We start from the raw sequence: 17,256 nt of genomic DNA on the forward strand, positions 1-17,256 counted from the left end.
AATTGAAGTCACCGTTACTACGACCTTTTGTTTAACACCTTTTCCTAACTGCCTGCATATCTGTTCCTCAATCCCCGCTGGCTATTGGCGGGTACATGCTATAATCCCATTAGACGAAATGCATCTTTCTAATTTTTGAGTTCTACCCTTAAAGGTTCAGTGGATGAACCCTCCATTATATCCTCACTGAGTGCAGTTATATTGCCACTGATTAACAGTACAACTCCCCACTCCCCACTTTACATCCTTCTCTATCTCTCCTAAAATATTGGAACCCTTGAACATTAAGCATCCATTTCTGTCCCTCTCTAAAACAACTTATGACCACAACATCATAGTTCAATGTACTGATCGCCCTTACCCATAATACTCCTAACATTAAAATACAGACACTTCAATCTATTCATTCTATTGCTCCTGTATGATATTTTTTGTCATGACGTTCACCATCCCCTCAGTCCCCCAACTTTCTGACTTTGTGCTGTGGTTCCCATCCCCTTACCAAACTAATTAAAACCTTCCTGAGCAGCACAAATGAGCCTCCCAGCCAAGTTCCCCTCAAGTAAAGGTGCATCCCGTCTCTCTTATACAAGTCACTCCTGCCGTGGTGAGCGTTCTGACTGGCTGCATCATGGTCTGATATGGGGGGGCGGGGGAGAGGGGCTACTGCACAGCATCAAAGTGAGCTTCAGAGAGTTGTAAACTTAGTCAGTTCCATCATGGGCACTAGCCTCCGTAGTATCCAGAACATCTTCAAGGAGCAATGCATCAAAAAGACAACATCCATCATTAAGGAACCCCATCATGCTTTGTGGTCATTGCTACCATTAGCAAAGAGGTATAGAAACCCGAAGTCACACAATCAACAATTCAGGAACAGCTTCTTCCCCTCCGCAACCTGATGACATTGAACCCATGAACACTACCTCACAGCTTTTTATTTCTATTTTTGCACTACTTATTTAATTGAAGTATTTGAACTATTATATATATATATAACTGTAGTTCACATTTTATCTATTGCTATGTATTACATTGTACTGCCACCACAAAAGAGAACAAATTTCACAACATATGCGGTGATATTAAACCTGATTCTGATTCAGAAGAGCTTTCAATGATCCAAGAACTTGAAATACTGCCCCCCCCCCCCCACCGCATCAGAGGAATTAGGAGAGGTGAAAAGCAGGCAGACCCAGTACTCCACTGTGGAATCCTCCAGGATCTTCTGATTCATGGTCCATGCCATGGAACAGGATGTTGCATGCTCATGTTTCTTCTTCCAAAAGGTTCATAAGGGGAGCTCTGTGATCCACAGTCTTAAGGAAGAGGATGGCTCAGTAGTATCCACACAGACAGACACTTGAGGACCTTCAAGTCCTTCAATGTTTATCTGATGACAGAAAGGACACAGACAACACAGCCTCCCAGAACATCCGGTCGTCGCAGGTGTTAGTCAACAGCAAAAGTGGGAGAGTTTGGACCAGCCACTGGCCCTGGAGGAACTGACAGGTTCCATCCACTCCTTTGACTGAAATAAAACTCCTGGATGCATCAGCTTATTTGCTGAATTGTACTCAGCTCTGTGGGACAAGATGGGCCCAGACCTGTTGGAAGTTTTCAATGCGATGCTTCCAGCTGGCAGCGTTTTAAATTCCATGAGGAAGGGCATAACTACCCTCGTTTACAGCAGAAGGGGAAAAGGGATGTCATCAAGAATTGGAGACCTATTTTGCTCTTGAATATGACCATAGACTCTCCGGGGAAATTATATTGTATTTGTAAGTAGGATGCCATGCACAATTCTGATTTGATGGAGACAGATGTGAGAAGGCACAGAGGAACATCTGGAGAAATTTCTGAAATGCCCGGTTCGCTGCCGCTGTTACTGTGCAATCAAGAATCTCCGGAGGGAAGGCCCCAAAATCCCCAGCTTTGCCTGCTGCTGGTGACCGAGGCTGGGGTCGAAGCGTTCGGCAGAGGTAGTGCTCGGTACTCAGTGTTGGAGGGCTGATCAGAGCTCGAAGTTTTCGGACTACTCAGAGTCGGACTGTGGTCGGGCATGACAGGGAGCGTTTTCTTCCTTCTCCCATCTGCGTGAGATGTGGGACTTTCGAGAGACTTTGGACATTTTTACTGTGCCATGGACTGTTCTTCATCAAGTTATGGTATTGTTGCCCTGTTGTAACTATATGTTATAATTATGTGGTTTTTGTTAGTTTTTAAGTCTTGGTCTGTCCTGTGTTTCTGTGATATCACACCGGAGGAATATTGTATCTGCCTGCACAATGTCCACACCTCTCCATTCCCTGCATGTTCACGTGCCCGCGTAAGAACCTCTCAACTGCCCCTGTCACATTTGCCTCCACCACCAACCCTGGCAGTGCATTCCAAGCAAAACACCATTCCCTTTGCCCAAAAAACTTGCCCAACACATCTTCTTTGACCTTAGCTCCTCTCCTCTTAAGTGCATATCCTATGGTATTAGAAATAGATGCTGGGTGTCCACCTTTTCCATGCTTCTCATAAGCTTACCAACATCTGTCAGATCTCCCCTCAGCTTCTGCTGCACTGGAAGAAAAAAACTTATTTGTCCAATAGCTCCTTATAGCTCACGCCTAATAATCCAGGCAGCATCCTGGTAAACCTCTTCTGCACCCTTTCCAAAGCCTTTCTCTAATGGGATGAAATTGCCAGAAGCAACTTCACTGGAGTTTTATAAAGCTGCAACAGAACTTCCCAACTCTACAACTCACTGCTTTGACTAGGCATACCATTTGCCTTCTTTATGTCTTTCAAGGAGCTATGGGCTTGGACCTCAACATCCACCTGTACATTGACACTGTTTCAAGGGTCTTGCCATTTACACAGTACTACCTCTTTATATTTGATCTTCCAAAGTGCAACATTTAGCTGGGTTAAAATTCATCTGCCATTTCTCCACCCCAATCTGCAGCTGATGTAGAGAGGGTTAAAATCTAGTAATAGAGGGTGTAGCCTGTTCTGATGTGGTAACAGAGAATCACTGATAAGACTCAACAATAGGGATATAGGATGCAGCTATAATGAATGGCACCGAGATACAGAGGCTTGATTATATCATTATAGCATGCCCCTGTTGTTGTGGGCAAAACCTGGGTTTGCTGTTAATTAAATTAAACTTAAGGATAATTGTTTTATTCTGTAACAAAAGCCTAGTTTTACTGTTAATTATTATCAAGGAAAGTACAAGAGATCTAGGTATAATCTCCAGAAGGCAATCTCACATGCAAAGCGGCAATTCTAGGCTGAACTCGAATCACAGAGAGATGCTCAACAACTGTGACAGGTCTTAAGCGTCCTCACCTCCTACAAAGTAAAAACAAGCAACATAAACGACAACGAGGTTTTACTCCCAGATGAGCTTTTATGTTCACTTTAACTGACAAAGCAGGGAGGTGCCTTCATGAACCCCCACATCGCTCTAAGTCCTTGTGATCTCAGTTTCTGAGGCCAATGTGAGAACATCGTTCAGGAGAGTGAATCCTCCAAAACCATCTGACCTCGACAATGTACCCGTCTGACTACTAAAGACCTGTCCTAATCAACTGGCCAGAGTGTTTGTGGATATCTTTAACCTCTAGCTTCTGAGGTGCCCACCTGCTCCAAGCAGGCATCAGTCTTACTGGTGCCCAAGAAGAATGTGGTGACCTGCCTCAACGACTATCATTCAGTAGCACTTACATCCACTGTGATGAAGAGCTTCAAGAAGTTCGTCATGAAGCATATTGACTCCTGCCCGAGGAGTGAATTGGATCCTCTCCAATTTTCCTTCCATCACAAGAGGTCAACAGCAGATGTGATTTCATTGCCTCATCCACAGCTCTGCAACATCTGGACAGTGAAGATGCATAGATTAGGATGCTCTTCATTGACTACAGCTCAGCATTCAACACTGTCATCCCCTCACAACTCATGACTAAGCTCCAAGACCTGGTCTTCAGTGCCTTCCTCTGCAATTAAATCTTTGATTTCCTCAATAGCAGATCCTGGTTAGTACGGGTTGACAACAACATCTCCTCCACACTCACCATTGGCACAAGTGGACTACAGGCTGTGCACTTTGCCCCCTGCACTACTTATACATATGACTAGGTATAACTAAGCACAGCTCCAGTGCCGTATGTAAGTTTGCTGATGACACCACTGTCATTGGCAAAATCAAAGGTTGTGATGAATCAGCATGTAGGGAGGAGACTGATGCCACAACAGCAGCCTCTCAATCAACGTCAGCAAAACCAAAGAGCTGATTATAGAAGTTTGCACAGATTCTGCATGTCACCAAAACGAACGTCTATAGGTGTACAGTGGAGACAGTACTAACTGGTTGCATCATGGCTTGGAATGGAACCACCAATGCCCAGGAATGAAAACTCTACAGAAAGTTGTTGATAAGGCCCAGTCCATCACAGGCAAAACCCTCCCCACTATTGATTATATTAATGTGCAGCATCGCCACAAGAAAGCAGCACCCATCATCAAAGACCCTCACCATCCAGACCATGCCCTCTTCTTGCTTAGTACCATCAGGCAGGAGATACTGAAGCCTTAGGTCCTACACCACCAGGTTCACGATCAGTTATTACTCTACAACCAGTGAGGCTCCTGAACCAGCATTGATAACTTCATTCACCACCTCTCTGATCTGCTTCTATGCCCTACAGACTCATTCTCAACTCGCTCTCACAGCATTATTTTTATCTATATAGTTTGCCTCCTTTTGCACATTGGTTGTCAGTCAGTTTTTGTTTCTGTATAGTTTTTCATGTAGTTCTATTGTATTTCCCTTTTTCTGTAAATGCCTGCGACAAAACGAATCTCAGGACAGTACAGGTTAGCATACACCATGGCCACTTTATTAAGTACCTCCCATACCTAATATTCTGGCCACTGAGTGTATGCTTGTGGTCTTTTTCTACAGTACCCCATCCACTTTGTTCAATGTAATATGCATTCAGAGGTGCTCGTCTGTGCACCACTGTTGTAACATGAAGTTATCTGAGTTACTGTTGCCTTCCTATCACCTTGAACCAGTGCAGCCGTTCTCCTCTGATCTCTTATTAACAAGTTGTTTTCACCCACAGAACATCTGCTCACTGGATGTCTTTTTGGTTTTTTGCACTATCCTCTGTAAACTCTGGAGACAATTGTGCATGAAAATCCCAGGAGATCAGCAGTTTCTGAGATATTTAAACCACTCAGTCAAGCACCGACAATCATTCCACAGTCAAGATTGCTTAGGTCACGTTTCTTCCCCTTTCTGATGTTTGGTCTGTCTGAACAACAACTAAATCTCTTGACCATGTCTGCATGCTTTTATGCATTGAGTTGTTTTCACATGATTGGCTGATTAGATCTTTGATTAGAATTTGATCTTTGAACTTTAATTAAGCCTGTGTAACTTTATAGATTATTGAGAACATGGGACTGAACTTAACGCCTTCCAAGGTACGGTTTAGACACCCTGAATTAGTGTATTTGGGACACAGGGCAAGAAAATAATGCCCAAGGAATGTAAAGGAGCAATTCTTAAACCACCCCACCCTTGCACAGTGAAGGGATTCTGTCAGACTTTGGGGTTCCCAAATTACTGTTGTAATTTTGTGGGATGTTCTGCAAACTCTCGTAAGAGGGAGAGGCAGGGCAACAACTAGAATGGACTAGAATATCTAGGAAAGTTTTTTTTTCACGCCTGAAGCAAACTTTAGTTGCTGTGCCAGATTTGAGACAACCATGGGAATTTTATGCTGCTGATTTATAGCACATCAGGAATATGGTGACAAATTGTGGCCTGCGGTGTTCTGTAAAGCAGGATCTGGTAGCTGTGGAAACAGATCTGGTGTGCGCAACCGATATGCTGTGCAACATGGGCATTCAGAGCATCGGAACCTAATACTCTGATGGGTCAGACAAGCTTGGACACACCTCATAGCACAATTGCTCTTCTGGAGAAAGGGAAACTGTGGGCAGGGTCTGATAGCAGGCGAGCAAAATGGGAGGCTGTATTGTTACCTGCTGACAAGCATGTGCTGGTAATAAAGGATAGGTTTGTTAACCCAGTAAGTTTGGGTCTTCATGTGCATGGAACTAATGCAAAGGCATGAGGAGTCAGTTATCAGTGAAATGCCCCAAGAGAGGAATGATGTATTGACCACTTGTTTGCATAATCTGAAAAGAGGAATCATTGATAGAGAATGAGATACAGGGATCACAAGAATGCCCAAATGAAGGGGAATCTGACAGAAGCAGGAGGTAAGGTAATGGAGAAAGTTGAGTACCAGCAAAGCCAGGGTTACAAGCCAGATGGATGGTCATCTTGACTGGAGAAATGCCTGCCCTGTTGGAAACCGAGAAAGGGTGGAAGTAGAGGGGCTGGTCCCCCTGAAGAGGTACAGAGGGCAGGAATGATCTTGACTATGGAAACATCATTTGACAGGATTAGTAGACATGGAGCCCCATGAACTACGCCCAGAGGAATTCGGATAATTGGATGTGTTGCCTTTTTGAGCTCTCTTCTGACAGCAAGTAGAATACATACTGTATTGTCAATCAAGAGAATAATGAAGAACGACCTGTGCAGAGTGCACTAATGTGCATTTTTATGTGGGGAATGTGATAACATACGATGCTATGAAATGGACATCTCAAAATTGCACAAAGCCAGAGGAACATCTGCTGGGGAATAGGCCTGCATGAAAAGGGGATCCCCGTGTTAATATTTGTCATGCCTGGACATGGGTGTCAACAAACCATTCACACTTAACTACAGCAATGAAATGTGTGCCATAACTGTAGTCCCTTTTACCACAAGAGAACCACAGTGCAGGGTGGGCCAGAGGGATACCTTGTTAGTTTTGGCAGATACAGGTGGAAAAGCTATAGGCACATTCAGGTAGTTTTAAACCTGACTGTATTGTGACACCCACCGCAAACATTGCCATTCTTTATGCATTTGTTCTGTATGCATAGTACTCATATTGGGTATAGGACTGAAAGGTGAAGAAGAAAATGGTAGAACTAGTAGGAGCAGGATATGCAATGGGTATATTCATAGCTAATACTTCAGATATAGCAGAGTGATTCACAAGTCAGGTCCCTTTGGTGGAAATTGAATGAGATAATTGGACAACATTATGGCAACTGGGACAAGCTAATAGAATAGGGAAGAAAGGGATTCTGAACTATTCAGAATTGAAATCATTAACACTGGCATCTGTAGTGAAATTTGTTGTTTTTGCAGCAGCAGTACATTGTAATGCATAATAATATAAACTAAAACTTATAATAAGTATATATTAAAACAAATAAATTAAATAAGTGGTGCAAAAAGTGAGGAAACTAAATACTGAGGTAGTGATAATTGTCCATTCAGAAATCTGATGGCAGAGGGGAAAAAGCCATTCCTGAATCATTGAGTGTATGTCTTCAGGCTTTTGCACCTCTCGCTTCAATGTAGCAATGAGACGAGGGCATGTCTGGGTGATGGGCATCCTTAATGATGGATGCCTCCTTTTTGAGACATCTCTTTTTAAGTTTAAGTTTGATTATCTTTCATTCATACATGAATACGGCCAGACTCTGGGGCCAAGGTGCAAAACGCGGTACCAATAGTTACAGACAGCACAAGGCACCTGTAAACACACATAAGATACCAGTAAAATACAGTCATACAAAGAAAATAGTCATGCCCCTGACTCCATGAATGTTGCAGCAGTCTGCAGTTGAACACAAAACAGCTTGTTTTCTGCTAAATGAACACAGGGTGGGGGGTGACACCAACACTACCAGCATGATGAACACTGCACCACACCGCCTCTGCTCTGACTCTGACACCTCTCTTCTGGGCAGCTGCAAACAGGTATAACTGCGGCTTGAGGCCGAGTCTTCTGCCGAATGAATTGGACGTAGACCGATGCCTGGACCGATGCAGCGCCACACTGACTCTGACACCTCACTCCTGGGCGGCTGCAACAGTCCTAGACTGAGGCTACCCAGCTCCCCTGCCATCGGTCCCTCAAGTAAACCAGTCAACCGGACTTGCAGCATTCCACCTTGCCAATGTCCAGCAGGGTCTTGTGATCACAAGAAAAGTGACCGAGTCAATCACTCGCTGCTAGACTGCACACTGCACTCACACACTGACCCTGACGCCTCTCTGTAGCAGGGAGCACGCAGTCCACACCAAGTTCAGCTCCTTCGATTTCTCCACCAACGAGCAACTTGCTGATGGGGTACACCTGCAGACCTGAAGGTGTCCTGGTGCTGGGGAAGCTGATAGCCATGATGCAGCAGGCTGAGGTGAGAGCTTTCTCCGATCCTGTGCAGTGGTCCCTCCATACCAGAAGGTGATGCAACAAGCTAGACTGCTCTCTATGGTGCATCTGTAGAAATTTTTCGAGTGTCTTTGGTGAGGTACCACATCTCCTCACGCGCCTAAGGAAATATAGCCACTGTTGTGCCTTCTTTGTAGCTGCATCGATATGTTGGGATAGATTGTCAGAGATGTGGACACCCAGGAACTTGAAACGGCACACCTCTTCTACTTTTGATCCTTCGACAAGAATTGGTGTGTTTTCCCTCAATTTACCCTTCCTGAAGTCTACAATCAATTCCTTGGGTTTACTGATGTTGAGTGCAAGGGGTTATTGTAACTATTAACAAGGTGTTAATTATGACATGCAACACCATAATTTATTTGCACAGCATTTGCTGCCTGGCTCTTGTTTGTAGTTCCAGAGTTGATGTAAGACATTCAGATGAAAGAGTGGGTGGGTGAAGATACCCCTGCGTACCACATTTGGGATCTCACTCTGACAAATCATGTCCTGGGAGACTGTGAAAATGAAAGGAGTTAATAGCTTCTCCACCATTGGCAAAATTGTGTTCAGGATTATCCAGCTGTTATGAAATGTTGGAGAGCAGGTATTAATTAAAATGAGAACCGGTCTTTAAGAAATAATACCTGCTCGGAATTTAACTTCAACTGATACTTAAAGGTTATTGAAACCATTGGGTGTGGGTGTGTGAAATTCTGATTCTATTGTAAGTATGCAGGAGAAGACGATACATTAACATTAATATTACTTGCTCAGTCAGAGTGAGATTAGGAAAGACATTATGTGGCCGTCTCTTGAATTAGCACGTTGTTAAAATGTTTATCCCCATCATTTAATGCACAGTTCAGGACATGTCAGTTTGGCCTCTTTAAAATTCTGGCTCTCTGTATATTCAGGGAGCCATTCCTCATCACCATTTCAAAAGAGTGTAATTTTGCATGTCTGGAGTTTGTGCTCAATTGCTCACGGAGCGGCAACCAGGGTTTGAATATTCAAAGTCCTTAATCTAGATGGAATGTGTTATCATTGTAAATATGTAATTCTGCAAAAAAATGTCTACGTTCGTGTCTACATTCAAAGTGTTAAAGCCAAGTAGGTATCGTAACCATGGGAACTGTGATTTGTTATTTATTGTTCTTTGTGTTTAATTAGAAACATTTTGCGGAGGGAAGAGAATTAGATTCTCTGCAGAAGACCTGCAGGATTGAATAAAGGTATATTGAATAATGGATACATCGCGACTGACATCAAATGCAGTTGGCAGATGAACATGGTGAAAGACGCCCTTCGGTCTGCAACGCATCAAATGTCCAAAGGAGAATGCTGCCGACTGACACATTCCAGACTGCGCGGGCACAGGTACAGTACTGTACGTGCAGGGAGACACACTGCATCTTGGCGCAGGCACCGCACCGCACCGCAAGGGCTTGGTCGGGGACGGGGGGGAGAACCCACAGTATAGGATTCTTCCGCTACTGGAGAGGGAGGGGCCGGATTGAGTGAGGAAGACCCTCAGTTACTGCAGTAATATACCATCCCGGGGGACAAAGGGTCCTGCTGAAGGGTCTCGGCCCGAAACGTTGACCGTACTCTTTTCCACAGATTCTGCCTGACCTGCTGAGCATTTTGTGTGTGTTGCTTTGGATTTCCAGCATCTGCAGATTTTCTCTTGTTTGGCAAACAGTCCTATTGGTTTTAAGGAATGTAATAGAACACATTGATTGATTCTGAATGTAGGATTGCAAAGGCATTGCATGGTTTAATCTTGTAAATGTTTTTAAAATTATGGATGAAAGGTATTTTGATATTTTAAAAAAATATACCTCCCAGCTATCGCTTCCAAGTGACTAGTTGAGTCAGTCACAAAGGTAACTAAATTCTGTCAGCGTTCTACCAAAACAAAGCACAAATCCGTTTAGTCCGACTAATTTAGTGTGAGCAGCTTTTTATTGTGAACACAAGACATTCTGCAGATGCTGGTATCTTAAGAAAGAATACAAAATGCTGGATAAACGCAAGAAGTCAAGCAGCATATACGAAGGCAGTTGACATTTTGGCTGGGACCCTTCTTCAGTACAGTCCTGATGAAGGGTCTTGGCCTGAAACATCAACTGTTTACTCCCCTCCATAGAGACTTTATAATTGTACTGATTTCTCTTGATAGAACTCTAGAGTAACTGTTCCAAAATGTCCATGTTGGAAAAGGACGGTTGCATTCATACTTCCAAAGGCCAACAGAAATTAGGCTTTGGGCTTCATGGACTCAAGCAGTCTGAAATGTTGTAAAGATAAGAAAACCTGCAGGTTTTGAAAATCCAAAGCAACACACACAAAATGCTGGAGGAACTCAGCAGGCCAGGCAGCATCTACGGAAAAGAGTAAACAGTTGATGTTTCGGGCCAAGACCCTTCATCAGGACTGGAAGAAAAGATGAGGAGTTAGATGAAGAGGGTGGGTGGGGAGGGGAGGAAGATGAACAAGGTGGTAGGTGGTAGGTGATAGGTGAAACCAGGAGAGGGGGAGGGGTGAACTAAAGAGATGGGAAACTGATAGGTGAAAGGACTGAGGAAGGGGTTATTGTCATACACATTTCTTTTGCTTCCAGTTCATTAATTGATCAAACATTAAGTTAACATGAGGCACGTTACATTCTTCCCTTCTTCCAGTCCACCATCAGATTTCTGAATGGCCACTAATACTGATTTGGATACATTACAATTCATTCCAAGAAAAGGAGAAGTTGGGAAAAGGAGGAAGAGATTAATAGATATGGAAAATCAATGGAGGCCTGGACGATAATGATAAAAAATGCCTTTACCCATCCTGAGCAGCATATAACATGGCAGCAAAAATTTGTTTGATAAAAATCTTTGACTTCAAGTATTGGAACTTAGAATTTTGCATTAATGTGTTATGTTATAACACCATGGTCTGAATTTTAATGTCATAGAACAAAACCTTTCCATCCATCATACTGGTATTGATGGATTCAATGTTAGTTTATATAGCTAATTACAAGAGTCAAGGAATTGTACTGCATGGTAAACAACCCCAGAAAGATAATTACTAATGCCTTCACAATCTCTTCAGCTACCTCTTTCAGGGCCCAGGGGTGTAGTCCATTTGGCTCGGTTGACTTACCTACCTTCAGACCTTTCAGCTCTCCCTGCACCTTCTCCTTAATCAAAGCGAACTACACTCACTTCTACCCCCTGACATGTTCAAATTTCTGGCATTCTGCTCTAGTCTTCCACAGTGAAGTCTGATGCAAAATCTGTCTTGAGTCCTCTTTTTACCTCCTGATTCTATCCTTAAACGTACTCCTACATTTCTCACACTCCTCAAAGTATTCATTTATTAACTTCAAAATTGAATATACTTAATTTTAATGTTGGAGTTGTTCCAACAGATGTGAAAGTATGTCTTATTCATTAACTTCACTCTTGGATTACCAATCTACTAGCACACCATTCTGCTACTATTTACAGCAGTTGTTTTTTTTTTGCTCTTTGGCTACTAGGTGACCACTTTCCCTCAACTTTTTCTTATTTCTGTTGCAGCTCCGAGTAAATGCAGAATGGGACACTCAGAATTCATGAGGGTAGAAAATCAACTCCTCAGTCTACTCAGCAAACTCCATCACTCTTTAATTTACTGGGTTAAAAAACACTAGAAAGCAGCATCCATCATCAAGGAACCCCACTAACCAGACCATGGTCTCTTCTCACTACTGCCATCAGGAAGAAGGTACATGAGCCTCAGGTCCCTCACCATTAGGTTCAGGAATAGTTATTACTCCTCAACCATCAGGGTCTTGAACCAAAGAGGATAAATTCACTCAACTTCACTTGCCCCATCATTGAAATGTTCCCACAACATATGGATTCACTTTCAAGAACTCCTTATCTCATATTCTCAATATTTATTGTCTATTTATTTATTTTTGTATTTGCACAGTTTTTTGCACATGGGTTGTTTTTCAGTCTTTTGTGTGATTCTATGTGTTTGGAATTGGACTTGATTTATTATTGTCACATATACCAAAATACAGTGGAAAGTCTTGTTTACTTTTCCCTAAGATCATTACACAGTACTTTGAGGTAGAACAAGGTACAGTGGAAGTTCAGTGCAGGTAAACAATAAGTACAAGATCACAAAGAGGTAAATTGCGAGGTTACGTGTCCAACTTAATGTACTGGGTTATTAGATACCAATTTTATAACAGTGGGATAGAAATTGTTCGTGAGCCTGATAGTACGTGCTGTCAGACTTTGGTATCTTCTGCCTGAAGGAAAAAGGGAGAAGAAAGAATGTCCATTGTGGGTGGGTCTTTGATTATGCTGGCTGCTTTACTGATGCAGTGAGAAGTGTAGACCGAGTCCAGATTTCCAATGTCTGCAGCCTTGTTTTGAATTTCAAGCACAAAACATGGATTGTTACAACAGTCCCATCATCCCTTTTTACTGATACCTAATTTTGCGATTTGACATTTATTTAATTAATTCCAAGTCAAAGTAAAATTTATTATTGGAGTACAAACGTTCTACATACATGTCACCACATACAAGCCTGAGATCCTTTTACTCAGACAACTACTCAAAGAAATCAACAATTTAACTTAATAAGTGGAATTTAAATTGTTCAAGTCATTGGGGGGGGGATTTGAAGTCGTATAAAAGGTCATCCTTTTCATTTTTGTGCATAACTGATCTAATAGCATTATGGTTAAAATGCAACTATATCGAAAAATAAGTAGCAATTCCATGGCATATAAAGGCCTGATAATTGATGCTATTTGTTAAATATTTATTTTCAGCCGTTGATCAATTAATCATAACAAGTCATATGGCATGCAAATAGATTCTATTGTCAGCAACTTCATACCAAAAATCGTTATCCCATATGATCCTTCCCACATTCATATCAACTTCTCACAGATTCTAACACTCACCTACACAACAGGGTCAATTTGCAGTTGCCAACTAGCCAACCAATCCACATGCCTTTGGGATATGGAAGAAAACTGGAAGCCCAGGTGGGGTAAACCCACGCAGCCACAGGGAGAATGTGCAGACTCCACACAGACAGTGCCTGAGGTCAGGGTTGAGTCTGGGGCACTGGAGCCATGGGGCAGTGCTGCTTCACTATGTTAAAAACAGGGATGAGTAACTGGTAATACCTGTGTAATTCTGAAGATCATGAATCCACAGCAATAAGTGGTATTGAGAGGGAAATAAGTAAAAACAAGAACAACTTCAACCAGCCTGACATTAATTGGACAGAAGAGAGTACAGGGTATTTAAAACTTCAAAGTAAAACTTGTTATCAGAGGACTTATATGTCACCACATACAACCCAGATTCTTTTTTCCTGCGGGCATACTCAGCGAATCCATAGAATAGTAACTGTAAACAGGATCAAAGAAAGATCAAGAGCATAGAAAACAACAAACTGTGCAATTGCAAATGTAAATAAATAGCAATAAATAACGAGAGCATGAAATAACAAGATAGATAGTCCTCAAAGTGAGATCATTGGTTGCAGGAACATCTCAATAGATGAGTTTAGTTATCCTCTTTTTTTCAAGAGCCTAATGTTTGATGGCTGATGGTCACTGCTGTGCAACTTGAAGCAACAAAAAGAAGAATGAAACAGAGCAGATCAGGGAAATAAAAATAAAGAAACATCGGATAATAGTGACAATTACACAATAATTATATTTTAATGATGACTAAGAAGGATGTAAGAATGTTGAGATCAGGTTAATAGATTAAAGAGTGCTCAAAAGTTCAAGGTTCAAAGTAAATTCATTATCAGAAGTACATATATATCACCAAATACAACCCTGAGATTCATTTTATTGAGAGCATACTCAATAAATCTATAGAATACTAACCATATCAGAATCAATGAAAACCCGCCCAACTTGGGCATTCAGCCAGAGTAAGTAGACAACAGACTGTGCAAATACAAACTCAGATAAATAATAATAAATAAGCAATAAATATTGAGAACATGAGATGAAGAGTCCTTGAAGGTGGGTCCATTGATTGTGGACTCACAACCAACTGGAATAGGAAGGAGGAAGATACATGAACAGCAATTTTAATAAACTCCAGAACAATGGGAATCATTAAAAATGTTCGACAACATAAAGGAAGAGGTATATTCCATTGCATGGAAAGGACAAACTCAATACTCATGGGATATAAGGTGAGGACAGGTTAAGGTGCTGCAATCTCAGTGATCGTGTAAAAGGACCCCAACACTTTCATTCCGGTGGCACTGCCATGTTCTCAAACCCTTACCGCTCCCTTTTCTGTGATGGTCACTTTGTCATTTATTTTTGCACGAGTTCAGTTTGAGCTACTATGTGCCATTCTGTTTCACAATCATTGCTGTATGCATTGTTGTATTTATTATTATCATCTACAACATTCACTCTGTGAACTTCAAGCAAGCAAGAAATATTATTGCACCCGGTGTGTACAACAATAAACCAAATCAAATCTGAATCTAGAAAATGCTCCTCATTTCTACTTTTTCTAATAGTTTAGATAACCTCATTTCCTTTTACATAATTTTTCCATCTGCATTGTCTTTGTCCATTTGTCCACACCAAAGTTCCTAAGGTAGCACCTTCCAGAATCATGACCATTACCATCTAGAAAAACGACAACAGCAGATACCTGGGAACACCACCACTTGGAAATCCCCCTCCAAGTCACTCACCATCCTGACCTGGAAACATATCGCCATTCCTTCATTGTCACTGGGTTAAAATCATGGAATTCCCTCGCTAACAGCACTGTGGGTGTACCTACACCTCAGGGACTGCAGTGGTTCAAGATGACAGCTCATCACCACCTTCTCAAGGGCAGCTAGGGATGGGCAATAAATGCTGGCTTAGCTGGCTACGCCTACATCCTGTAAATGAATTTTAAAAATTGCTTAGCCTGTCAACCTCTCTGAATCTTCCTCACACCTTACACCGGACCCAGCTTAATCTCTTAACCATACTTCCCAGCACACACTACAACTAATTAAATTATAATGAAAATCAACAATACTTAGTGTCTTTAAAGTTAGTGTAGGGTACTTTTGGCACATTGGCCTTCATAAATCAATGTATTGAGTACAGAAGATGGGATGTTATGTTGAAGTTGTATAAGACATTGATGAGGCCTAATTTGGAGTACTGTCTGCAATTTTAGTCACCTGCCTACAGGAAAGATGTAAATAAGATTGAAAAAGTACAGTGAAAATTTACAGTACAAGGATGTTGCCGGGTCTGGAAGACCTAAGTTATAAGGAAAGATTGAATAGGTTAGGATTATATTCTTTAAAATATAGAATATTGAGGGGAGAGTTGATAGAGGTATACAAAATTATGAGGGGTATAGATAGGTTACATGCAAGAAAGGTTTTTCCACTGAGGTTGAGTGAGACTGCAACCAGAGGTCGTGGGTTAAGAGTAAAAGATGAGAAGGGGAACCTGAGGGGAAACTTCTTCACTCAGAGGCTCATGAGAGTGCCAGAACAAGTGGTGCATGCAAGCTCGATTTCAATGTTTAAGAGAATTTTGGATAGGTACATGGATCGTAGGGATATAGAGGGCTATGGTCCCGGTGCAGGTTGATGGGATTAGGCAGTCTAAATGGTTTCGGCATGAATTAGATGGGCCAAAGGGCCTGTTTCTGTGCTGTACTTCTTTATGACTGTATGAATCTCAGTTGGTGATGGGTCAGCTTACCAGAACAAGGTAGGTTGCTTAGTTGAGGAGTGCCACAAAACACCCTTTCGCTCAATGTTGGCAAAATGATTGTTGACTTCAGGAAGGAGAAGCGGGGTGAGCACGCTCCAGTCTACATTGGGGAATTGGTGGCGGAGAGAGTCAGCAGCCTTAAATTCCTAGGTGTTACCCGATCAGATGAATTGTCTTGGGCCGAGCACATAGATGTAATTACAAGGAATGTGAGCCAGTTTCTGTCTTCGGAGGTTGAGCTTATCATCAAACACTGTAACACTTCTACAGGTGTACTGTTGAACATATCCTGACTGGTGGCACCGTGGTCTGATACAGCGATTTGAATGCGCAGGGATATAAAAAGAAGCTGCAGAATGTAATGGACTCTGCCCTGTACATCTTGGGCACATCCCTCCCAACCATTGGTAATATCAACGAGAAGCACTGTTGTCAAGAAGACAAAATCCATCATCAAAGATTCTCCCCCCCGCCCCCCATTCAGGCCATGCCATCGTGTTGCACCTTTGGGCAGGAGGTCCAGAGGCCTGAAATCCCTCCATGTTCAAGAACAATAACTTCCCTTCAATCATTCGGCTATTGAACTATCCACCAAAACCCTGCAGTTCAGCAACACCATGGCCACTTTGCATTAAAATGGACTTTGTTTTTTTTTGTACTAGTTGTGTTTTCTTGTAAAATATTGTGTATAATTTATGTTTTATTTGTGAATTCTGCTTATACGATGCCACATGCCTGTGATGCTATTACAAGTAAGTTATCCTTGCACCTGTGCATAGATGCCCTTGTGCATACGGCAATGTACTTGACTTTGACCTTTGCGTCTTATAGTTAATTAGAAGGATTGTGATTACTTCCATCCTTCTTGGAGGTATCAATCTCTGCTCAAAGAGATCTTGTCAGAGTAGCTTAGGTAAGTATCTGCTGTGCATGTTATTAAGACATTCTCTGGTGACTGCATCATATTAAGTCTTTTTGCTTTAGCTTTTGTTGAAGATAGGAAATACCTTTCTTCACTGCCTATATTGGAATCTTTGGCTCATCTGGGATGAAGTCCCATAGCTGGAGGAACTTTATCCCAGATATGGGTTAGGGTTAGGGTCATGCCGGAGGAAC

The 17,256-nt window shown here is 42.1% G+C and overlaps 1 long non-coding RNA gene across 1 annotated transcript in view; it reads left to right on the top strand.

Moving 5' to 3' along the window:
- The window catches only part of LOC134359537 (uncharacterized), a 53,120-nt gene that overhangs the window by 4,051 nt on the left and 31,813 nt on the right, over positions 1 to 17,256 (top strand). Inside the window, exon 2 of the long non-coding RNA XR_010021135.1 lies at positions 9,528 to 9,734. This is a non-coding gene — a long non-coding RNA (uncharacterized LOC134359537). The remainder of the gene's footprint in view (positions 1 to 9,527; positions 9,735 to 17,256) is intronic.

Source organism: Mobula hypostoma, chromosome 2 (assembly GCF_963921235.1).
Source record: "Mobula hypostoma chromosome 2, sMobHyp1.1, whole genome shotgun sequence".
In the NCBI taxonomy this organism is placed as follows: domain Eukaryota; kingdom Metazoa; phylum Chordata; class Chondrichthyes; order Myliobatiformes; family Myliobatidae; genus Mobula; species Mobula hypostoma.